Source organism: Furipterus horrens, unplaced genomic scaffold, assembly GCF_987537825.1.
Source record: "Furipterus horrens unplaced genomic scaffold, mFurHor1.1.pri manual_scaffold_2, whole genome shotgun sequence".
NCBI lineage: Eukaryota > Metazoa > Chordata > Mammalia > Chiroptera > Furipteridae > Furipterus > Furipterus horrens.
This window is the reverse complement of record NW_028327172.1, coordinates 123443197-123459009: the sequence shown is the minus strand read 5'-3', so window position 1 is coordinate 123459009 and position 15813 is coordinate 123443197.

The following is a 15813-nucleotide window of genomic DNA, read 5'->3' as shown; positions in this document are numbered from 1 at the left end:
AAATAATGACAGTTTTACTTCCTCTTTTCCAATTTGGATGCCTTTTATTTCTCTTTCTTGTCTGATTGCGGTGGCTAGAACTTCCAAGACTATGTTGAATAGGAGTGGGGAGAGCGGACATCCTTGTCTTGTTCCTGATCTCAGGGGGAATGCTCTCAGTTTTTGCCCATTGAGTATGATGTTGGCTTCAGGTTTCTCATATATGGCCTTTATTATGTTGAGGTATGCTCCCTCTATTCCCATTTTGCTGAGAGTTTTTATCATAAATGGGTGTTGTACTTTATCAAATGCTTTTTCTGCATCTATTGAGATTATCATGTGGTTTTTGTCTTTCATTTTGTTTATGTGGTGTATTACGTTTATTGATTTGCGAATGTTAAACCATCCTTGCATCCCTGGGATGAATCCTACTTGATCGTGGTGTATGATCTTTCTAATGTGTTGCTGGATCCGGTTTGCCAATATTTTGTTGAGGATTTTAGCATCTATGTTCATCAGCGATATTGGCCCGTAGTTTTCTTTCTTTGTTGTGTCTTGACCTGGTTTTGGAATTAGGGTTATACTGGCTTCATAGAATGAGTTTGGCAGTCTTCCCTCTTCTTGTATCTTTTGGAATAGTCTGAGAAGGATAGGAGTTAGTTCTTTCCTAAATGTTTTGTAGAATTCACTTGTGAAGCCATCCGGTCCAGGGCTTTTGTGTGCTGGCAGTTTTTTGATTACTGCTTCAATTTCACTAGCTGTTATTGGTCTATTCAGACTTTCTGCTTCTTCTTGATTTAGTTTGGGAAGACTATAGGTTTTCAGGAATTTGTCCATTTCCTCTAGGTTGTCAAATTTCTTGCCATACAGTTGTTCGTAATAATTTCTTATAATCCTTTGTATTTCTGTGGTATCAGTTGTGATTTCTCCTCTTTCATTTCTGATTTTATTTATTTGGGTCCTCTCTCCTTTCTTCTTGATGTGCCTGGTTAAAGGCTTGTCAATTTTGTTTATTTTTTCAAAGAACCAGCTCCTACTTTTGTTGATTTTTTGAATTGTTAGTTTAGACTCTATGTCATTTAATTCTGCTCTGATCTTGATGATTTCCTTCCTTCTACTTGATCTGGGCTTTGCTTGTTGTTCTTCCTCTAGATCTTGTAGCTGTAGGGTTAAATTTTTTATTAGATATTCCTCTAGATTTTTTAGATAGGCCTGTATTGCTATGAACTTTCCTCTTAGGACTGCTTTCGCTGTATCCCATAGGTTTTGGGTTGTTGTGTGTTCATTATCATTAGTTTCCAGAAACTTTTTGATTTCTTCCTTGATGTCATTGTTAACCCATTCATTATTTAATAGCATGTTATTCATTCTCCATGAGTTTGAATGTTTTTGAGTTTTTTCCTTGAGGTTGATTTCCAATTTTAAGCCATTTTGATCTGAGAAGATGCTTGATATAATTTCAATTTTCTTGAATTTGTTAAGGCTTGTTTTGTGTCCTACCATGTGGTCTATCTTTGAAAATGTTCCATGTGCACTTGAGAAGTATGTATATTTTGCTTCTTTGGGGTGAAAACTTCTATATGTATCGACTAAGTCCATTTGATCTAGAGTATTGTTCAGTGCCTCAATATCTTTGGTATTTCTTTGCTTCGAAGATCTGTCCATTGTTGACAGTGGGGTGTTAAAGTCCCCTACTATGAATGTGTTGTTGTCTATATCTTTCTTGGAGTCTTTCAAAAGTTTCCTTATATATTTGGGTGCTCCTAAGTTAGGTGCATATATATTTATAAGGGTTATATCTTCTTGATGGATTTTTCCCTTAAGTATTATGAAATGCCCTTCTTTGTCTCTTTTTATGGACTTTGCTGTGAAATCTGTTTTGTCTGATATAAGTATTGCTACACCGGCTTTTTTTTCATGCCCATTTGCTTGAAATACTTTTTTCCATCCCTTTACTTTCAGTCTGTGTAGATCTTTTGTTCTAAGGTCGGTCTCTTGTAGACAGTATATATGTGGGTCATTCTTTCTAATCCATTCAGCTACCCTATGTCTTTTAATTGGAGCGTTTAATCCATTTACATTTAAGGTTATTACCGATAAGTACTTATTCATTGTCATTTTTCCCCTTTGTACTCGTGTTCTTCTCTGTCTCTCTCTGTTTCTTTATCTTCTTAGAGCAGACCCTTTAGCATCTCTTGCATTGCTGGTTTGGTGGAGATGTATTCTTTTTGCCTCCTTTTGTCTTGGAAGCTTCTTATTTCACCCTCCATTTTGAATGAGAGCTTTGCTGGGTATAGTATTCTAGGTTGTAGGCCTTTGTTTTTCATTGCTTGGAATATTTTTTGCCATTCCCTTCTGGCTTGTAGTGTTTCTGCTGAGAAATCTGATGATAGCCTTATTGGAGCTCCCTTGTATGTTATTAGTTGTTTTTCTCTTGCTGCTTTTAGGATCCTCTCTTTGTCTTTGAATGTTGACATTTTAATTATGATGTGTCCTGAGGTGGGCCTGTTGGGGTTCATCTTCATTGGGACCCTCTGTGCTTCCTGGACTTGCGTGACTCTTTCTCTCATCATGTTAGGGAAGTTTTCTGTCATTAGTTTTTCAAAGAGGTTTTCTATCCCTTGCTCTTCTTCTTCTCCTTCTGGAATTCCTATGATACGGATATTATTACGTTTCATGTTGTCCTGCAGCTGTCTTAGAACCTCTTCAGTCTTGTTCAGTCTTTTTTCATTTTGTTGCATTGTCTGGGAGTTTTTGTGTAGGTTGTCCTCCAGCTCGCTGATCCGATCTTCTGCTTCCTCTAGCCTGCTTTTAATTCCTTCTACTGTGTTCTTCAATTCAGAGATCATATTCTTCATTTACTCCTGGCTCTTATTGATAGCTTCTATGTCCTTTTTCATGCTCACGTAATTTTCTGTGAGTTCCTTGTAGTTTTTCTGGAGTTCTTTGTAGTTTCCGCTGAGCTCATTCAGCTTCTCCATAATCCATGTTTTGAATTCCATATCTGATAGTTCGCTCCCCTCTATTTCATTTAGCACTCTTTATGGGGATTCTACCTTTCCTTTTGATGGGAGGTTGTTTCTCTGTCTCCCCATTTTTTTGACTCCTATTGTTTGTTGGTGCTTCTTAGAATGATCTGCACTTCCTGGATCTGCCTCTGGTGGCGTCAGATCATGTACCAGTCTGGCCCTAGGCAGCCTGTTGGAGACTTCCAGGGATCTACTGTCTTTGTCTGTCTTCTTTGATTGTAAATCTACTCAATCTGTGATTAGCTGTCAGGCTTAAGGACTGTGGGTGTGGCAGCTTAATTCCTGTAGGCAGGACTTTTGCTTCCCCTCAGGCTGACGCCACTTAGAGGGGAATGGTCTACCCGCAGTACTGGGGATGAGTCAGCACTAAGACCCTGTCGGCTGCTCCTCCAGTTCTCCCCTCAAAGCCACCATGCCAAACTCTCCCCAAGTGTCTCCAGTCCTCTTTGCCTTCCCTCTGCTTGAGCCCAGGGTAAGTGGTGGCCAAAATATTTTCGTATGTGATCCACTTAAGAGCTCTTTTTCTCCTGCTGTTTCTCTCTGGCTAGCAAGAAACCCTGTGGCTTTTCGCTTTTCACAGCTGATACTATTTTACTTTCCACTCTGTTGCTGTAGGCTGGGCAGCCCAGCTGGGGGTTTAGACCCTGCCCTTCTCAGGGGGAATCCCCGGCTGCTGAGCTGTTTCTCAGTCCCTTCAGCTGCCACCCATGTGAGCCCAGCCAGCCCTTCCGCGTCTCCGCACTCCCTACTGGTCAAGTTGTGATGTAGCGGCCTTTTCTGTCTCTCTGTGGTTATAAGACTTCTTTCCAGCTAGAATTCCGTTGGTTATTCCAGATGATTTCTCCAAAATTAAGTTGTAAATCCAGACTGGTCCTTGGAGGAGGTTAGTGTAGCTTCCACTTACTCCTCCGCCATCTTGGATCTCTCACAACTAATAATTATTGAGAAGCTGTAGTGGAAGAAAAAAATCCATTTAAAATAGCAAAAAAGTAAAAAAGATAAAATGTTTAGGAATAAGTAAGAAGTATGCAAAACTTATATGAAAATTTTTATTCCTAAATAGTACATCTTTGTTCTCAGACAAGACATCTCAGTATGCTGTTTAAGTTAAGTTATACATTGGTGACCCCAACAAACATATCATCAAGCCTTTTATCTATAGGTAATCAAGGCGATACTAGTTTATATGGAAAAAGAAACATATAGAAATAGCTAATAAACATTGAAAAAGAAGTGCTATGGGTTGGTGTCGGATGGGGGTGGGAAGGAACTACAATGGCTCTATAATCAAAGTTTTCAATAATTAAGGTAATCATTAATTAAAGGTAATCATTAATTAAAACAATGGGGTACTGGTGCATAAACATTCAGATCAATGAAATAAAATATAAAATTCAAAATTGACCCAAGTATATAGAAATTTATGTTAGGATAAATGTAGTATCTGAGATAGCTGAGGCAAGGATGAAATTTTAAATAAATTGTATTGGGACAACTGAATAGCCATTTGGAAAAAAATATGTGTTATATGAGGTTGGTGCAAAAGTAATGTCTGACTTTTTTAAAAGAAAGTTTTAGATAGTATTTATTAAATTTGTGCCTGTTATAATTTTTTGATGCCACAGTGACTAACTTATACCTTATTTTTTCAGATTATTGAAGTATTGTTTATAATCGTCCACAATATTTGCACCCATGTTTGTCCCATCTAAAGACCACATTAGAGATATCTTACTCTATGAGTTTCATAAAAGTGCCAATGCAAGTAGAGCAGCAAAGTCTATTCAGAGCACTTATGGGGATGATGCAGTGACTGAAAGAAGTTGTAGGAGGTGGTTTTCCCATTTCTGAAGAGGGGATTTCAGTTTGAAAAACAAGCCAAAAGGGGGTCGTCCAAAAAAACTGGATTCCGAAGTGCTGGGAGCTGTTGTCACAGAAAACCCCACCATTACCTCTAGGGAACTAGCAGAACAATTTAACGTAGTCCATACAACCGTGCTACACCAACTGAAAAGGATTGGAAAGGTTTCAGTAGTTGGAAAATGGGTTGCACACGAACTGTCTCCAGAGAATCTGCAACATCGTGTTGTTTGTTGTGAATCATTGCTTTCACGACACCTCCAGGTACCATTTTTAGGTCAGCTTGTTACAGGTGCTGAGAAGTGGATCCTTTGCCATAATGTTTAACACCGCTGATCATGGATCAGTCAAGGAGGAAGAAGAGTTCAACAACCAAGAGGAGGACTTCACCCAAAGAAGATCATGTTGAGTATATGGTGGGATATGGAAGGAATTGTCCATTATGAACTGTTAGACAACAATCAAACAATTACTGCTAATCTTTACTGTGAACAACTTCATCATTTGAAAGCAGCTTTGAACCAAAAGTGACCCTCCTTCGTCAACAGAAAGGGTGTCGTCATCCATCATGATAATGCTCGTCCTCACACAGCTCCACTCACCAAAAATTTCTTGAAAGAGCTTGGTTGGGAAATATTGCTTCAAACTCCATATTCTCCTGACCTTGCTGCTTCTGATTATCACTTGTTTTGGTGACTACAGAACCATTTTGATAGTCTGAGGTTGACATCAAGAGAAGATGTTGAAAATGAGTTGGATTTATATTTTGCTTCAAAACCTAAAGAATTTTACAAGCGTGGCATTTATAAGCTAGTTGACAGATATAATGAGGTTCTAGAAAGCAAAAGAGGTTATTTTAATGAATAAATATTTTCATAATCATGGTCTTCTTCACTTTTAAAATAGACCTCAAAATTGGACATTATTTTTGCACTTACCTTATATCTATTCCTTCCTCATAGCATACAGAAGAATAAGCACCAAATGGATCAGAGATCCAAATGTAAAAAAATTAAACTAGAAGAAAACATTGGTGAATTACTTTCTAAATATATACCCATTTTTAGGAAAAGATATCCCTAAACGTGACTTAAAATGCTGATGCAATGAAAGAAAAGATAGCTAAATTTTACAAAAAGGAAAAAAAACAAAACTTTCTCATGGAAAATAGCACCATTATCAGAATCAAAAGAAAAGGAACAAGTCGTGAAAAAAATATCTACACTATGTATCACAGATAAAGTGCTTACAACCCTAATGTATTAAAAAAATAAACATTGTGGGAAAAAAGACCAACTAATCAGTTGAAAAATGAGCAAAAGACATGAACTTATAAAAAAAAAATAAATGGCTCTTAAAACTACAAAAATATGCTCAACTTTAGTCATAATAAGAGAAATGCAAATCAGAACTATACTGAGATAAAATTTTCACTTACCAAGTTGGCAAAAATTTTAAAGCTTAACAACATACTCTGTTGGCAAGACTGTGAGGAAACAGCTACTTTCTTTCATTATGGATGGTAATGAAAAATGGTACATGCTCGATGGAAGGGAATTGGGAGTGCCTTACAAAACCACATATGCATTTCCTTTTTGACCTATCAATTCCACTTCTTGGAATTTAACCTAAAGATACACCTCCATAAATATGAAAACATACATGTACAGAATTATTCATTGAAGCATTATTTGTAAATACAAGGTATTTTAACCAATCTGAATGCCAATACATTAGAAACTAGTTGACTAAATTATGGTGCATTTACACAAAGAGGTAGTATGTGGCAATAAAAAAAGATAAAGAGCAAATTTATAACGTCATATAGAGTGATTTTTACATTATTAAATGAAAAAAGTCAAAGTATATATAGTATGATAATTTTTGCGTACGAGAAAGGAGAAATAAAATTTCTCTGCTTGTATATGGAAACATACATATGAGAGATAAGTCAGAAACTAATAAAACTGCTTGCATGTGGGGGTATCAGAAATAATAGTATGGCAAAATTTAATAACAATATAGAAAAGAATCAACGATATGATTAACAAATTTAAGTACAACCAAGTTAAAAAATTAGAGGGCACATTCTTTTTTCCCCAAGAACAACATGAAACATATATAAAAATTGCCCAATGAATTGATTTCATTGGGCCCATATCCCCTGTACAAAATACCCTTAATTATAAATCAACAAAAAATGTAAAAACAATTCTTATACATTTGGAATCTAGGACACACAATTCTAGGTAACTAAGAAATAGAAATTGAAATTTTGTAATAATTATAATAAATAACAGTACAACTAGTGCATATAAAAATTAGTGAGATGCAGCTATAGTAGCAGTCAGAGGGAGATGTATAGTCTAAGATGTATTTCTTTAAAATAAATGTAAAATATTAAATGTTAAACTCATAAGGTTAGGAAAAGAATGTAGGAGAAACACAAAAATGGAAGAAGAAAGGAAATAATAAAAATGACATAAAAAACAAGCAAGCTGACACAAACCAACAGAGATGATTATCAAAACTGAAATATGGTTCTTTGAAGACTTTAATAACACAGTAACTTTAATAACATAGACATGTTTCTGGAAAAACTGACCATGGGGAATAAGCAGAAGGAATAAATCAGTACTATTGAGAACACTAATAACAAAAGGGCTCTCTGTACCTACCATATAGGAGAGAATGATGATGTGGTTATACACCTCAGAGAACATGTTTAGCATTCTTCCAATGCAGCCCAAATGCTGACTCTGCTTTCCTAATGGGTCCTGCATTTCTGTCTCTATGTCTTTTAGGTCCAGCCTCTTAGCCTGGCCATTCTCTTCACTATTTATATATCTTCCATTTCCTTCCTCACAGCTATAGAAACTCACATGTTCAAACCCCTAAACTCAAACCTTTTTTCTTTTCTCTTGGTTCTCTCCAATTAATTGTTTTTAAAACACAAAGCCATATAGATCCTTTCTTTGAATTTCTTCTGCAGTGCCTTATCCCTTCACTCTGCACTAAGCATAGGAAAAGGCATTGTTCTAGAATGTGCTTTGTGAGGGGAAAAAGTAAATCTCTAAGAGAACAAATGTTAGTTATGATCTAAAAATATCCTTTACCACATATATTTTGTATATATAGATGATTCACTAATGCCAACACAATAGCCATCTCAGGTGCTGAGTCTCAGTCATGGTCGGAAGACAAAATATTGAATTTTTTTATTGTTATGCTTGGGGTGGTTAGCTTAAACTGGAACACTAAGGAGGACTATATTAGATCTTTGACAGAAATAATAAACACAGGTACCTAATGGTGATGATTAAATTCTTAACATATAGATATTAACATATAGGCTTGTTAGCCCTTCAATTAGTATAAAATCAGCTTCTTTTTCTTTTTCTTTCAAACATTTGAATTTGGTAAACTCTCAATGTGTCTCCTTAAACACTTTTGCCTGTAATTCTTTAAAACCATGTGTGACTTAATACATATGCTTTTCATTCATTTACAATCAAATCATCAAAATACAGCCTTTAAAAAGCTATTTGATTTCAAAGAACATTTTTAATAAGCATTTAAAGCCCTTTGAGAATAAAGAGGGGATGCCACATTTTTTTCAAGAGCAAACAGAGCACAACCCAAAACACACTCATGCTCAGAGAAATCCAAGCTGCTGAATTTTAATTTTTCTCCATTCTTAACTAAATGAGCCATCGCTTATATTCATTTAACTCCTGGTGAAGCATGAAGTATTTCGAGATGAGGAAGTAGTATTTTTCAAATTATTCCTTAAAAACCTATTTAGCTACCATTTGAGCAATTTCTGTTAGGACCTTCTTTTATTTGCCTCAGTTTTACAGCAGAGTTCTTAAATTGGGTCCTGCCACCAGCAACACCATCAACACCTAGGAACTTTCTGGAAATGCAAATTATCTATCCCATGGCAGATGTACTGAATCAGTAATGGGGTATAACCCAACGCTCTGTTTAACAAGCTCTCCAGGTGATTCTGATAGGCACTTACATTTTAGAACCACTGTTTAGGGCCTTGGTTCACTCTTCTCAAAGGCATGCTTTTGGGAAAGGTTATGAGCTCTGTCATTCACATCTTAGTTTGAATGAACACACACACACACACGCACACACACACACACGAAGAGGTACCATATACATATATAGTACCACTTTTGCAGCCATATTAAGGATTAAAGAAGTTTTAGGTACCATGAGAATAAAGGTTTTCTTTTTTACTTCCTTTTTTTAAAAAAGGAGATAAGTCATCTTTATGCTGTCTCAACCTCAGCCACTTAGAATGATATTTCTTTCCTTAATACTGGAAATGTCTTTGAAGATTTTTTGGTCAAGAAATCAGGAGCTACAAACATTTGTGTCAAATTAAAACCTATAGTTCATGGTTGTGGATGTTAATTTATGTTGCATTTTGAACATTAAAAAAATGCTATTTTCTGGCTAACACCTTTTCATGATAGTCTATTAAGATGATGAGAAATTATGAAAAGCAAAGTATGATGTTACAAGGTTTTACCAGATACCTGTTCCGTATAGCACACCTACCTAATTGTAAACAGAGGCGGCGTGGGAATCAGGAACACCTGGGTTCAAATCTCATCTTTGCAGTTTACTAACTGCAAACTTGGGCAAGTTGCTTAAGCCCTCTAAAACTCAGTTTCTATGTTCCTCATCTATTAAAGGAAGGAAAAAATATGTACCTATTGGGGGTATTGTGAGATTTACACGAGATAAAATTTGGGAAGAATTTGGCTTTGTACGCAATATATGATAGCAATTATTAATAGAAAAAAAAAATCCTCACCCAAGGACATTTTTTCACTGCTTTTAGAGAGAGGGGAAGGAAAGAAGAAAGAGAGGGAGGGAGGGAGAGGAAGAGAGAGGGATAGATGGAGGGGAGAGAGAGAGAGACAGACGGAGAGAGAGAGAAAAACATCATTGTGAGAGAGAAATATCAATTGGTTGCCTCTAGTAGGCTGCCCAGTTGGGCGTCAAACCTGCAACCCAGGCATGTGCCCTGACCAGGAATTGAACCCACAGCTGAGCCACAGCAGCCAGGGCAATATATGCTAATGATTATTATTTGGTGGAATGAGACAGCTGGTGACTTGAGATAGCATGTGTGTGTGTGTGTGTGTGTGTGTGGTGGGGCTTGGGGCTGATTATTTAGTATTTTAAAAACAGAAACAGGATTTCGTTTAGAAAGGGACATGCTAGGAAGCCATTTTGCTCATAATCACCAGCTTCCTTCAGGTGGCAGTACGTTTCTTTTTCCTTTTAACTCTGTGATGTTTGGATAGCTTCTGAAAGAAATTCTCATTCCTCATACCCTATCTTCCTATCCTTCAAGAAAGGATATCAATGAGACTGGCAGTCCCCTTTGATTGACTTAGTGTGGGCTTACAAAATGAGCTGCCTGACTCCTTACAAGATTACAGAACATTCTTTCCCTCAGCTTACTTGCAGATGCTTGTGTTAGGCTTCTCGTCCTTGGGTCTCCAGCTGGATGGAAGTAGCTTTTAAACTCCTCCGTGATTATTATTGTGCAATTAATAATAGTGATTGACTTAATTGTCAAATGGTTGAATTAGTGGTTAATTTTAGTCATTGTATATAGGCAAAAAGTTCAGAAAGTTTATCAGAGAGTTAAAATAAAAAACAAAAGTGATAATACCTGTTTTGAATTTTTGTTGAGAGAAAAAAATAGCTTTGACTGGGTGTCTTCCAGATTGACCCTTTTGTTGGCTCCTAGTAATTTTTTATTTTAATTGTTAGATCCTTGGGCTACTTGAGAAGAGAGACCTAAACTGGGCTAATCTCTCCACCCCTCCCTGAGGGCTTGCCTGCCAGTGGGAAACCACCCTGTCTTTCTGTTTGTTCCTTAGTTGTCTCATGTTCCAGGCTCCTTTAGAATACTGTGGAGCCCCACACTGTAAAAGAGCTAATCAAAGGAAAATTCTTCAGACATGAAAGACCAGAGAAATGCAACAGAATTATAATTCTGGGGCTATTTTGGCAAGGAACTGGATGACTGAGCACCCTGGGTACAGGCTTCACATTTTAGCTTATTTTGTCTTTCAACTTGTTTCAAGGAGTAGTGCCAACATATTTTAAAAAATAATTTTAAAAATCTTACTGTTCATAATGACCTTTCAAAAACTTGGAAATTCTCTTTGTACCAGTTTTGTCATGTTCAATTTGACAAAACAAGCTTTGTTGTGTTTCTAATGGAAATTTTAATTATAAATTTTTAAAAGACTGTATTGACAATCTCGTAGTAATAGCAACCTAGCTTTCAGTTCAGTGCTTATTTGATATTTGCTGAGGACACTTCAATCCTCTTTGCTTAAGTGACAGTTTTGTCTAAGAGGGGCACATAATGAAGAGGTTTGTGGTACTTATCAAGAAGACTGGTCTATTAAGAAATTCTCAAAAAATGAGGGCTTTCTGGAAGTATGTGTAAACTTGAGGCCAACCCCCAAATTTGAATCTTTGATTTTGAGAAGATATGTCTCAAAAATTTTAAATAACCCTTAGGGGTATTTGGAGAGAAAGAAGATTGTGAAGGTCTTTGAGAGTGCATAATCAAGTTTAGTCTTTGCATCATTCAGGACGTAATTGGGTTTGCTATAATTTGTGCCTTGGAATTTTATAGATACTTCTTAAGTCATGTTCAAATAGAAAATCTCATATAATATCGATGAGAGGTAGATGCCACTGTACTGAAGGAGAGGTGAGATTGTATCAAAACTATCTGGTAGAACTGAGATGTATTAAAAGTGACATAAGTGTAAGAATTATAAGTCATGCTGGGATGTGGCAGAAAGTCTTATAAAAGACATTGAGAGCTGAGTTCTTAATTTTAGTTTCATGTTGAATTAATAATAAAGTATATTGGGCTGAGGATTGTAATTGGAAGTCTCTTTAGCAGTAAGATAAATTTGGCCAATAAAATACAGAGGAAAGGTTCTGCCCTTTCTGGATACTTTACCATAGGAATGGGGTGAGTGGGTATGCAGGGTTCAACCAAGTTGAGTCCAGATTTCTGTAAGACTTAACTGTGCCTGCATTACTCTGAGTTGGCTTGGTAAGGGGGCATTTTCCTTATGTTAATCATATTATGAAGAAACAATTCTTACATCAATCAATACTGTAATATTTAGGACAGTTGTGAAAACCTAATTAGATTAGCTCCATCTTAGAGGAAAATTTTGGTAGAGACAACTCAGAGAGGTTTATGTAGCAGAGGAAGATGATTAATTATAGGGTATAGGCCTGGGTTGTGTGTTCAGGGGCTTATTGGGTCTGCGTTGTGCTCAGATACCTCTGCGCCTGCTGCTTGTCTCACCCACGGCTGAGTAGCAGCCAACACAATAACCAGGGGTCTGCAAGTCTGTGTTGCCTGACTTGTCTAGCTGTCTTCACTGTTCCCTGGAAGAAGCTTCCCACGGGAAAACGGAATACATTTTTCTGGTGGTCTGTGTAAACTGGCACGTGTTTGGAACCATTATAGCTGCCTACTGCTTAGAATCCTGTCCTTTTCAATTTCCGAGGAGGGTTGAACCCAGATAGGAGTCCTGGGAGAAGGAGCTAGTATCTGCCTGAAAGAAGCTGACACTTGTAAGATGAGCATTAGAGAGGACTCTGATTAGAGCCTAGTTTTGACTTTCTTTACCTTGGGTAAGTTAATTTACCAAAACCAATTGCCTCACTTATGAACTAATAATAATATCTAATACTTATATACACTTACTGTGTTCCTGTCATTGTGGTAAGCACTGGCCAAGTATTATTTGTGTAAAGTAAAAACTTGTTATCCTATTTTATAGATGAGGAAGAAAAGACTGGAGAAGTTAAATAACTTGTCCTTAGTTATGTCACTCGTAGATATTAGAGCTCAGAGCCTGGCTTTGAGCCCAGGTGCGTGGACTCTGATGTGTGTCCTCATGATCACCATAGTATATTACAGGGGATTGTTGGTTGATGACAAGTTTGTCTTAAAATGTACAAATATGTAAACAGTGTAAGCCCAATGTATAGTGCATAGTAAACATGCAATAAACATTGGCCATCATTACAGTTGCACATCAGAGTTACATATATTTTAATGTACACTGCCTTTACCTTAAACTGAGCATTATCAGATAAGGAAGCTGGGAATGAGATAGGGTAAGTTCATGGAGCTGGTAAGAGGCTGTCCTGTGATTTAAACCAGGATTTTCTGACTCCAGAGACCATATTCTTTCTCCTTTGCCAACAGTTTACAACATGCAGTGTGAGGATTTCTCAAGGGCCCAGAGTTAGAGAGCAGGCGCCAACAAACCCGTGGCTGTGCTAAGCTTGTCTGTAGATTGAGTGTGTGATGTATTTCATATAGGTATTATTTTCAAGTGTATGCTGTGATTAACATACACAAACCTACACTTGTAATTAAGAAAGCATAGGTTCATTAATAGGACTTTATAATCTATAATGTCTTCTTGCCATTAGTCTTTTCCATGATCAGATACCAAAAGTGCAATTACTCTTAAGGAGATATTCATGAATATTTTTGAAGTTAAAAGTCTTCCATGTTTGAAAGCTTTGGACATAATCAATCACATGGTTTCATAAGCCTCCAAGATAAGTAGGATCAGGCCTATTATACCAAGTTTCTGTACCTAGTAGAGGATTATTATAGTGAAGAAATTGCAGTGCTCTGGACAGACACAGTGGGAGGAGAAAAGGGAAGCTTTATGGAGTATCTTGTTCATGGATATGCACCATAAATATTTTACAACAGTTTTAATGGAGGAAAAAAAAACACCCAGAGGAAATTAAAACAACAGCCTTGACTATGGAAATGTGAATATAAAATTGCTTAAAGCCTTTTGTAGGGTTTGAGGAGTGTGATTTCCATTAAGCAATGGGAATCACATGGCCCTCAACCTAAGAAAGCATGTGAGAATTTCTCCCTTAAGGGTCCAGTGAGTCATGAATATTTGAAAGGAGGAAATTTAGAGTTAATTTTCCAACTCACCATTACACTGGGGACTACGGAAGAGGAGAAAATCCTATTATCATATGGGACAGTGTACAGAAGCAAAACAAAGCAAGTTTTTACTTGTGTCTTCAATGATGTTTCTGTCATAAATAAATGATTTGACACATCTATCGACTTTCTTTTCAATGCTGCTCATGAAATTTTAAGCTCCCCTTGTAACTCCAATTACTCATTGAGCTTGCAATATAATTTTCTGTCTGGTTTTAGTGATTATTTAAATCAATTTGGTGACTTGTAGAATTATAGTGGAAAAGACTGGAGTAAGTAGTGAGAGAATCACTGCCTCCCTAATGTTTCTCTTAGGGTAGAATTTCGAATACTCTTTTAGCTCCAGAGCATTTCTTCCAATGCATTCTAGAGCAGAGTCCAGTGTGTACACACCCACTGCCAGGCATCATCTCTCCAGCCTGCCTCCCTTGAGGCCTTTGAGACACCTTTGAAGAGCCCGTAAGTCTGGGAACCAGTTTAAAAATTGCTGCTCAATAGCCTTTCAAAGCTTTTTCAAGAAACATTTCCTATGTAATTATTTTTTCAGACAGATTTTCACTTTAGGAGAAAGTTTAATATGCATATTCCCTTTCTGCCTTCCTTTTGAAGGCATGATTAGTCATCACCCAAGAGATAACAGCTTTCTCATGGTCTGTCAATTCCAACTGATTGTGGGGGACTAGTTCCTAAGGATCCAGTGCCTTACTGTACATCATTATGCTTCTGTGCAATGAAAGAGTATTGAGTGAGGGTAGAAAAATTATGGCAATATAAGTCACAACATACCTAACTGAACTGAGAATAAAAATTAATGCTACCATGTACCGAACACATCGTATATATGCCAAGCACTCTACTTACATTTTTTACTCATTTGTCATAGATTCCCTGTGAAAGAGACATGATTATCTCCACCGTTCAAATGAGGAAACCGAGGCTCAGGGAGTCTTGTGCCAGTGACTGGAAGAGCTGGGATACCAACCTAGTTCTCACTGTTGTCTTTCCCGTACTCGGGCCACAAATCCACATGCCTTTCTGTATGTGCCGATTTACATATCTGCCAATGTTTTCAAATCTGTATGCATGTTTCTGGAGGAGACACGTACATCTCATCCAGAGTACTGCTTGGAGTAAAAAGGTTATATTAACGTTGATTACACTCTGATAGAATCTCAACTTATAAAAGTGAACAACCTTATGCAACTTGTGACTGAAATTCTAATTTTAAACTTCTTTTGATGTGTTCCTCAAGATGGCATTTTCGAGGAAGTCTATAATAATATGTATTGTGCATTTGGTACCTCTGGGAAGCAAATTAGCTCTGTAGGTTAGGGTACAGGATAAAGAAAAATATTGGTAAGAAGTTGAAGATCTGACTTAATGTTACTGAACAGGTCAGTGTTTGGAAATTGTGTGTGTTTGCATGTGTGTGTGCACATGTGATATTTGCACACTTATCCAGGGCAGTGCAAGTTTTATCTTTGTTGTTGTTGTTTAACTTGCAATGGACATTTATTACATTATAATGTCCCTTACCTTAGAAAAAACATCTCACTTGATCACATGTCTCCTGCAGCCAATACTTGATTTCTCTGCCTCCTATTAAGGAAAAACTCTTGGAACAGATCTTCACTCCTCCACTGAAAGAACTCCAGCTTGCCAAATCGTATGGCTGGTTCTCAGTTCTCGTTTTATTGGTCGCTTGGCATCATTTCACACAGCGCATCGCTTCTTTCTTCTGGAAACCCTTTCTTCTCTTGGCTTCCATGATGCCGCAGTGTCCTGCTTCACTGACCACAGCTTCTCCTCTGCTGCTGTTTCCTCTTCCTGGGAGGACAGCATCCAGTTCTTGCCAGATTCTCCTCTCTCATTAATTACCACTCT